We start from the raw sequence: 8,301 nt of genomic DNA, 5'->3' as shown, positions 1-8,301 counted from the left end.
ACCACAGGTCAAAAAAAGGTAAACCATATAATTACTCATTATTTTATTGTAACACCCCATTTATCAAATAAATAAATTGATGAATGTATATTAGCCCTAAAATCAATAATTATATAGCGAGGTGTTGGTCTCGAGGAGCTAATGGTCATAATTTTAAAAGGCGGGGGTCAAAAGTGGAAGTTCGGGATTAAATTTGAAAAGGATTTTGGAAGTTAGGGTACGTTTGGTAATAAATGGACTTAAATTGAGAAGATTTGAAGGATTAAGGGGCTGATTGGTAATTTCGGGACCTATGATGAAAGGATTTTTGAAGACAGGGTTTGTTAGGTAAGTTTTGGACTCAAATTGAAAGAACTTTGGAGTGATGGGGCAATATGGTAAATTTCGGACGTTATTTGAAAGGAATAAAGGGAGGAGGGATTAAAAGCGTCAATATGGTAATCATGTGAGAATGGTTGGAGGATCAAAACCCGTCACCTTATTACTCCCCAAACCCTAACCCTATTCTCACCTAGCCGCCACTCGGTTGATCAGCCGCCACCACCTCTCCTTCGTCGCTATTCCGATCGAGCAAGGATGCGACCTGCTATCCCACCGACGAGCGCCACCACACCTTGCTGCCGGAGATGTGCTGTGCAGTCGAAGAACCGCCAAAGACATCGAGAATCGCCGAAAGGTCGGTAATGAAGGATGGGGAGCTGCATCGTCGTCGTGGGAGGGTCGTGAATCGCCGGAACAGCAAGGTAAGTCCACCGCAACCTTACTTTTTCTCCCACTCGTTCTTTTCAGTGGCTGTGGCGCCGAGAATTCTCACAACAGTTGTTGGTGGCCTTGGGGCCGCCGTTTGCGTCCTTTTCGGTGACTCCTGCCGCCTAGGCGGTGGCTGTATGGTTGAATTTTAGAGGGTACTTGTTGACTGCCGCATTCATGGGGATTATTATGTGTGAATTTGGCTAAAAACCCACCACCACCACTATTGGAAGTGGTGGCTGCCACCGTCTTCTTCCGCCACCAGCCGCCGTGAAGGGTGGCTGTGTGTATGTTATTGTGTGTATTTCTTGGGTATAAATTTGTATATGCATTTTTGGACAGCAATCATCACCACCACCATTGGAAATGGTGGCTGCCGCCACCTGCCGCCATGAACCACCGTCGATCACCACCGCCCGAGGTGGCAGCGGGTGGTGCCCGGCCTAATGGAACCCTAATGGACCTAAACACCTAACCTTGGACTGGGCTAGTTCGTTTTTGGGCTTGAAAACTCTAATTAGGGTTTAGAAAACCCTAATTGTGAGTTTGTTGGTTTAGTCCTTTTGGGACCCGTGTTTGGACCAGTGGACTGAAGTTATTACCTATGTTATTCCTTTGTATGATGGCTTAGTGAAATGAAGGACTTAGTGGGTTAAGTGAGAATACTTAACTCGAATCATCATTTCATGTGAAAACCCTAATTTGTTGGGTTTGGAGTTGCGCCTCCTGTTGGGCCTAGATGTTTTAGGCTATTCATGGACCATCCAAGAACAAGTATAAGGACTAGAGTATTGGACTGGGCTATATGATAAGGCCCATTGGACAGGATGGGGCCCAATTTAGAAAAATGGGCCATAGATGGGCCATATTTGGGCCTTGAAGATTATGAGGTATTGGACTATTGGATTGCCAAGTGTTTGGACCAAAATAAATGGTTGGGCCTTTAAGTAAGACCATGAGAGGGATTTGGGCCCAATTTAGAAAATTGGGCCATAGTTGGGCTTTAGTTGATTATCAGACTATTGGGCCTTTGGATTGGGCCTTGGGCTTGAATCAAGCTAAGTTGGGGGTAAAGTAGTCTTTTACCCATGCAAGGATTTATGGATATGTATTTGGGATCCAATTATGAATTGGGTTTATTTGGATGTTGATAGCTTGACGATCTGTCAACCAGCAGCCGAGATTTATTCGCGGGACTTCAGCATTGCGCGGTGAGTTTCCTTTCAGTAGGAATGGGTCGAAGGCACCAAGGTCGGCCCGTATATGTGATATTTTAGTAGTTGAGTGTGGGCGGGGCCCGAATCTCATAGTAGCCGAGTGTGGGCGTGTGACAACCCGAAATTTCTATTCTGTACAACCATTCACTTCAATAGGAGTCAAAAACTGTTTCTGCTAATTTTCAAGCTTTTTGGAATAAGTTTGAGTATTTTAAGATTAGTACTTCAGGAGATACCAGGAGAGAGGATGATCTAGGGTTTATTGTGTAACAATAAAGTCCCAAAGCTCCAAGAGTTTGGAGTTTACGGCCTAAACAAAGGTGTTTACGGCCGTAAACCCTAAATTGGGGGTATATATATGACACTTAGTCATTATTTACCCTTTTTCACAAATTCAAGATCCAAACTCAATTCTCTCTCAAGTATCATCCAACAAATTCTTCAAGATCTTTAGCTTGTAAGTGTTTCTAACCCTATTAAGTTGATATATTACTTAATCTAGTGATTTAACACACTTCCATCCGTGAAATCATTCCAAAAGGTTAGATCTTCAAGTTTAACCAAGAACACCAAGAACACACACTAGTGTTCTTGGACTTTTAGCACCTTTTCAAGCCTCTATCTTGTAAGTACTTCTATCCTAGAGTATCATAAGGATTGTTACACTTCTAAACATCAATAAAACAGATAAGAAAGTCAAGATCAAAGGTGTTTACGGTCCAAGATGTTCTTGGACCGTAAACCCTAAAAAGGGTGCCAAAGTGTGCCCTAGTCCCTTCTAAGCCTTGGAAACTAGCATAGATCCTTTCCTTGATGAGCTTAGCACTGGAAAACATCAAAATACCATAAACCATATGGGTTTACGGCCGTAAACCCAAAGGAAAATGGTCTAAGGACCGTAAACTCCAATTAGGAGTGAAATGGTGCCCTAATCACTTCCATAGGCTTATACTTCAAGTAGAAATGCTTCTAAGGACTTGTAGAGCTTCAAAACAACACATGGTCAAAGAAGCATGAGTTTACGGCCGTAAACTCATGGGTTTACGACCGTAAACTCAATGAGTTATGGTCATAAAACCGTAAACTCAAATAAGGGGTTCCCTTGAACCCTAAGCTCAATAGCAATGTCCTACAACACTTAGATGCAATCCTTAGCACTTATAACACTTATATAAGGTGTTTTTCATGCCCTAGGATGTCTTAACTTGATTAATTAGTTGTTTAAAGACTAATTGAATACATACATGTGTTATTATATGTTAACTAGGATCATTGTGTGTGTACAAGTCTTCACTTGACACCTAGCAATCCTATATCATCAGTTCATCCAAACCACTCACTACAGGTGAGTTCATACCCCTTAATCAATCTTTTAAATGATTTTTAAATGCTTTTATGGGGGGGAATACAAGTTGAATTATTATAGTTATTATATCAATCACATGTGATTAATAACTACTAAACAAGTGGATTTCTTACTTTTCAAACTGTGTTATCAAACTGTTTTACTTCAAACTGTTTTACAAACTCTTTTACATATCAATTACTTTTATTAAACTCTGTTAACTTATATTCTGTGTATCTATATAAATATAGTTATATAAGTAGGATTGAAAGGACTTAGGACTGATAGCTCACCTTACTTCCTGTTCCTTGTTTGGTTGTGGACTTAGGGCATACAGGTTATTTGTCCAAAGGTCGTTTGAATCCTAGTTATATATATCATGTATATGTGTGTAGATATAAAAGGTTACTTATTTCATTCAGTTCAATGCCTTTGGGTAGCAAAGGTATACAAACATGTTCATATACACAAACAACATTACTAGTAAACTATAATAGGTATAGGTTAGGAAGATACTATTACTAGAACAATGAAACATACAATGAGTCAGTTCATTCATGAGTAATACATAGTGATGAGAAACAAACATAATACATAGTGATGAGAAACAAACATAATACATAGTGATGAGAAACAAACATAATACAGAGTGATGAGAAATAAACATAAATACATAGTGATGAGAAACAAACGTAATACAGAGTGATGAGAAACAAACATAAACACATAGTGATGAGAAACAAACATAAATACACAGTGATGAGAAACAAAACATACAAGCTAGACAGAGAAAGAACACACAATACAGCTAGCACATACATATACATATACATATACATATACATATACATATACATATACATATACATTCAGTTATGTGAGCCACTTAACGGGGGACATGGAACTACCTGTCATGACCCGTTTTGTATCCAGAATCTCCTTAATTGGGGAGCGTATGAGTTTGTGTATAGATCTATACTGGATTGACTATCCTACACCTTGTTGCTCGCTACAGTGGGACTTGCAAGTCTACGGGTGCCAAACGTCATTTCTTACGACGTCTTACATCGTCGTTTTAGCATAGAGTCGGTAGCAGGATACATACCGATCACATGGTACTTTAAATAACAATAGGTTTAAAGTAATTAGTACAGCAGTAGTTACTTAATACAACACTACAGTACTATTTCATTTTCCCTTTACATTTACCTTGTGACATTCACACAATAAACAATTATGTAAGAACTATATTTTTTGTTAATGATAGTCAGCTTTGGGAAAATACACACTCTTACAAGAGACACACACACAGATACTAGATGCCTTGGTAGAAGGCTACTTTTAGTAGGAAACATAGGGTTTTCTAGGAGAGTTCAAACAATTACAAACTTTTACAAAACTTATACATTACAAGACTTACAAACACTTTCATACAAATACAGACACTAATATACTTATGATCTCACCAGCTTTAAAGCTGATAAACTCTTTCAAAATAACTTGTATTCTCAGGTCGCCAGTAGACAGGTACCGGAGCCAGGTTTTTGAGAAGATGGAGCTCGTTTAAGACTCATCTTTATTTTGATGTATATTATTTTTGGTGTCTATATAACTTGACAGAACACGCTTGTATGAAATTATATTATTAATGCAATGGATGATGTTGTTGCTTGTTTACTACTTTGCATTGTTGTGATACTGTACATGACGTCCTCCACCCCCGAACGTTTCCGCCGTTCCGGTTTTGGGGTGTGACAGATTGGTATCAGAGTATTGTTTATAGTGAATCGAGTGTATCAACCCATAAAAGATATATGAACTATAAACACAAGCGGGATTAAAATACTCTGATAAAGAGTTTATACTTTTAAATAATAAAATATTTAACCAAGTATACATACCTGCATTCATACTAAAATCAGTGTCACTAGGACAGAACAAAAGTATTACGATTGTTGGACAACACAAGTAGACTTACAGACATATGGTCAACCCTGGGAAGATGTAGCCTGATCAACTACATTATCCGAGGAGTGATTAGCATGTGCCTAAGTATGGTTGTGAGGTTGCAACAAGTCTAAAAACTTACCAACACTACTACAACGAGAACAGTAGAACAGAGCATAAACTTAAAATACTATAGGAGTATTTTGTGTTACGATTAATTACTTACCTGAGAACTAAAAAGGTCTTTATTGGTATGTCAATAGTTGCGGGGTGGATACATTAAGGTTATAGGTAACTAGGATGGCATAGACTTAGAATCTGTGATATTTGCTCTACTTCCTGTTCCTTGTTTGGTTGTGGGTTTACAGTTAGGGTCACTTATTCGAAGGTCTATCCTGTCTAGGTTACCTATGACTGGTATGCACTACGCAAATTTTGGAGTAACTGATAAAGATCATCTTATAATTATCTAGTTAGATCGTCTATTAATTATTTCCTTATCCCTTTTCTTGCGTAGATATAATGGTTGGATTCCATTTTCCCGGAGACCCGTACTACCCCAACAACAGCAATGCCGGATGGCTGGGAGAAGAGCCAGAAGATGATCACCCAATCCCTTTGGATGATCACGAGGCTGAAGGCTTTTCTGATGGTTCTGACTCAGATCCTGAAGTCAACAACCTACCCCCAGCTGCTCAAGACCCAAACCTGAACCCTCGTCCAGCATTTCAAGGACCTACACCTCTGTGGGCCACAAACTTGAACAGATGGAGTCAGGAACAGGGTCAACCCATACCCTACAATGGAGACAGAAGCTTCTACAACCTCACTGAGGGAGGTTCAGCTGACAGGGTCCTACCCATAATGGTCTGTAGGATTGCTCGGAACACCGAGCATGGTCGAGCAGCTATTGACCGAGTCGTAGAGATTGACGCCAACGCTGGCGTTAACACTGTCCGCATTCGCCAACTAGAGTTTGCTCATGAAAGGACTCAGGTCCGCAATGCAGTTCTACAGAGGGAACTTGCTGAAACCCAAGCTGAAGTCAGGGAACTTCGAGCTTAGCAAGCGAGATCTGATAGGCACGTGAGAGACATAGAACGCCTTCTGTCGGATTCAAGAACTCACTCTAGTAGTTCTCGTCGCCGATAGAGTCTTATCGACTTCTTTTTTGGATATAACCTAGTTAGTGTAAAAACTCTAGTCTAATTTCCTATCTTTGTAAATCTTAGACCCGTTAGGTCTTGATTAGGTAGTGGTCTGTCAAAATATTCCATCTTGGTTGATGTATGACCTACTTCTAGGTCATTTTTCCCAAACTCATTACGTCTGTAATTCCAGTCTTATTGACAGATATCTAACCTTATGGAAATCAATATCCAATTGTTATCATCTGCTAGTACTAGATTGTCATTCAATCATACTATTCAATCGTGTTATTCATTTGTACTGTTGGACTATGGAGAGTTAGTCCGTGAGTCATTCTTATCTATTTCCTAATAAATTCTTATCAATATCTTCATCTTTGAAACTTATAGCTGAAAGATGCCTCTACGTCGATCTACAAGACGCGATCCTCCCGCACCAACACCACCTGCTCCTCAATTTGATACAGCAGCTCTAAATGCTGCGGTAGCTGCGGCTGTGGCAAACGTCATGGCTCAATATCATTCGTCCGGTTCTACTGGAGGAGGAAGTCTCGTTCACTCTACTCCCATTGAAACCCTTGTGCGCTCGAGAGAGTGCTCCTACAAGGACTTCACAAACTGCAAGCCATTTTCCTTCAAAGGGACTGGCGAAGTCATTGCCCTCTCGCAATGGTTCGAGAAAACCGAATCGGTTTTTGAAATCTGCTCCTGTCCAGAGGAGAGCAAGGTCAAGTTTGCTGCTTGCACCTTTGAAGTAAAAGCCCTAACATGGTGGAATAGCCATGTTAAGTCACTATCTCTTATAGTGGCTAATGCTATGGGCTGGGAAACTTTGAAAGACCTCATGATTGAGGAGTACTGCCCGAGGGGCGAGATCCAAAAGCTGGAGGAAGAGCTGTGGAGCCTAACCATGAAGGGCTCCAATGTAGTCGCCTACACCGCCAGATTCTGTGAACTGGTGGCCCTCTGTCCCAACATGGTTCATACCGAGGGAAAGAAAATCGAGAGATATATATGGGGGCTGATGCCACCATACCAGGGAAATGTTTTGGCATCACACCCCACTACATTTGATAGTGCCAAGCGATTGGCACAACAGCTCATAGACCATGGGGTTCGTACCCCGGCCGCAACAACAATCCTGGCCATCTCAGAACCCGCTAGAACCGCTGATTCCAAGCGGAAGTTTTGGGATGACAAAAAGAAGACAATGGCTGCCAAAAAGCAGCAGGTCGTGGCAGTACATACTGCGATAGCACCTGCCGCTGTTGCTCCGGTAAAGCAGTATGCTGGAAGTTTGCCTAAGTGCAATAAGTGCAACTTCCACAACGTAGGAGCCTGCCGGGAAATGCAGTGTTTGAACTGCAACAAGAAGGGGCACACTACCCGTTTCTGCAAAGCTCTGGCGAGGCCAATCACCCAAGTCCACGGCGCTGGTGTGAGCCTAACTTGCTACGGTTGTGGCGAGGTGGGCCATTACAAAAGGAACTGCCCGAAGGCAGGGTTTACCGGTGCAGTGGCAAGAGTTCTGGCCATAGGCCACGAGGAAGCGGTTGCCGACCCCACAGTGGTCACTGGTACGTTTCTCCTCGATAACTCATATGCATGTATACTATTTAATAGTGGAGCGGAGAGAAGCTTTGTGAACCAAAAATTTGCTCATTTACTTAAGCAAAAATCACGAGCACTTAAAGAACCGTTCACTGTAGAAATGGCTAATGGAGAGACGGAAAGCACTAGCAGTATATACATAGGGTGTACCCTAACTTTAGATGGCCATTCTTTTTCAGTCGATCTCATGCCGGTCTCAATTAAAAGTTTCGACGTCATCATCGGCATGGATTGGTTGAGTCTTCATCGTGTCGACATAATGTGTTACGAAAAGGTTGTACGC

The sequence above is a fragment of the Lactuca virosa genome, chromosome 5 (assembly GCF_052849685.1).
Source record: "Lactuca virosa cultivar CGN04683 chromosome 5, Lactuca_virosa_CGN04683_v6, whole genome shotgun sequence".
NCBI classification, from domain to species: Eukaryota; Viridiplantae; Streptophyta; class Magnoliopsida; order Asterales; family Asteraceae; genus Lactuca; species Lactuca virosa.
The sequence above is the reverse complement of the archived record's forward strand: the minus strand, read 5'-3'. Positions refer to the sequence as shown.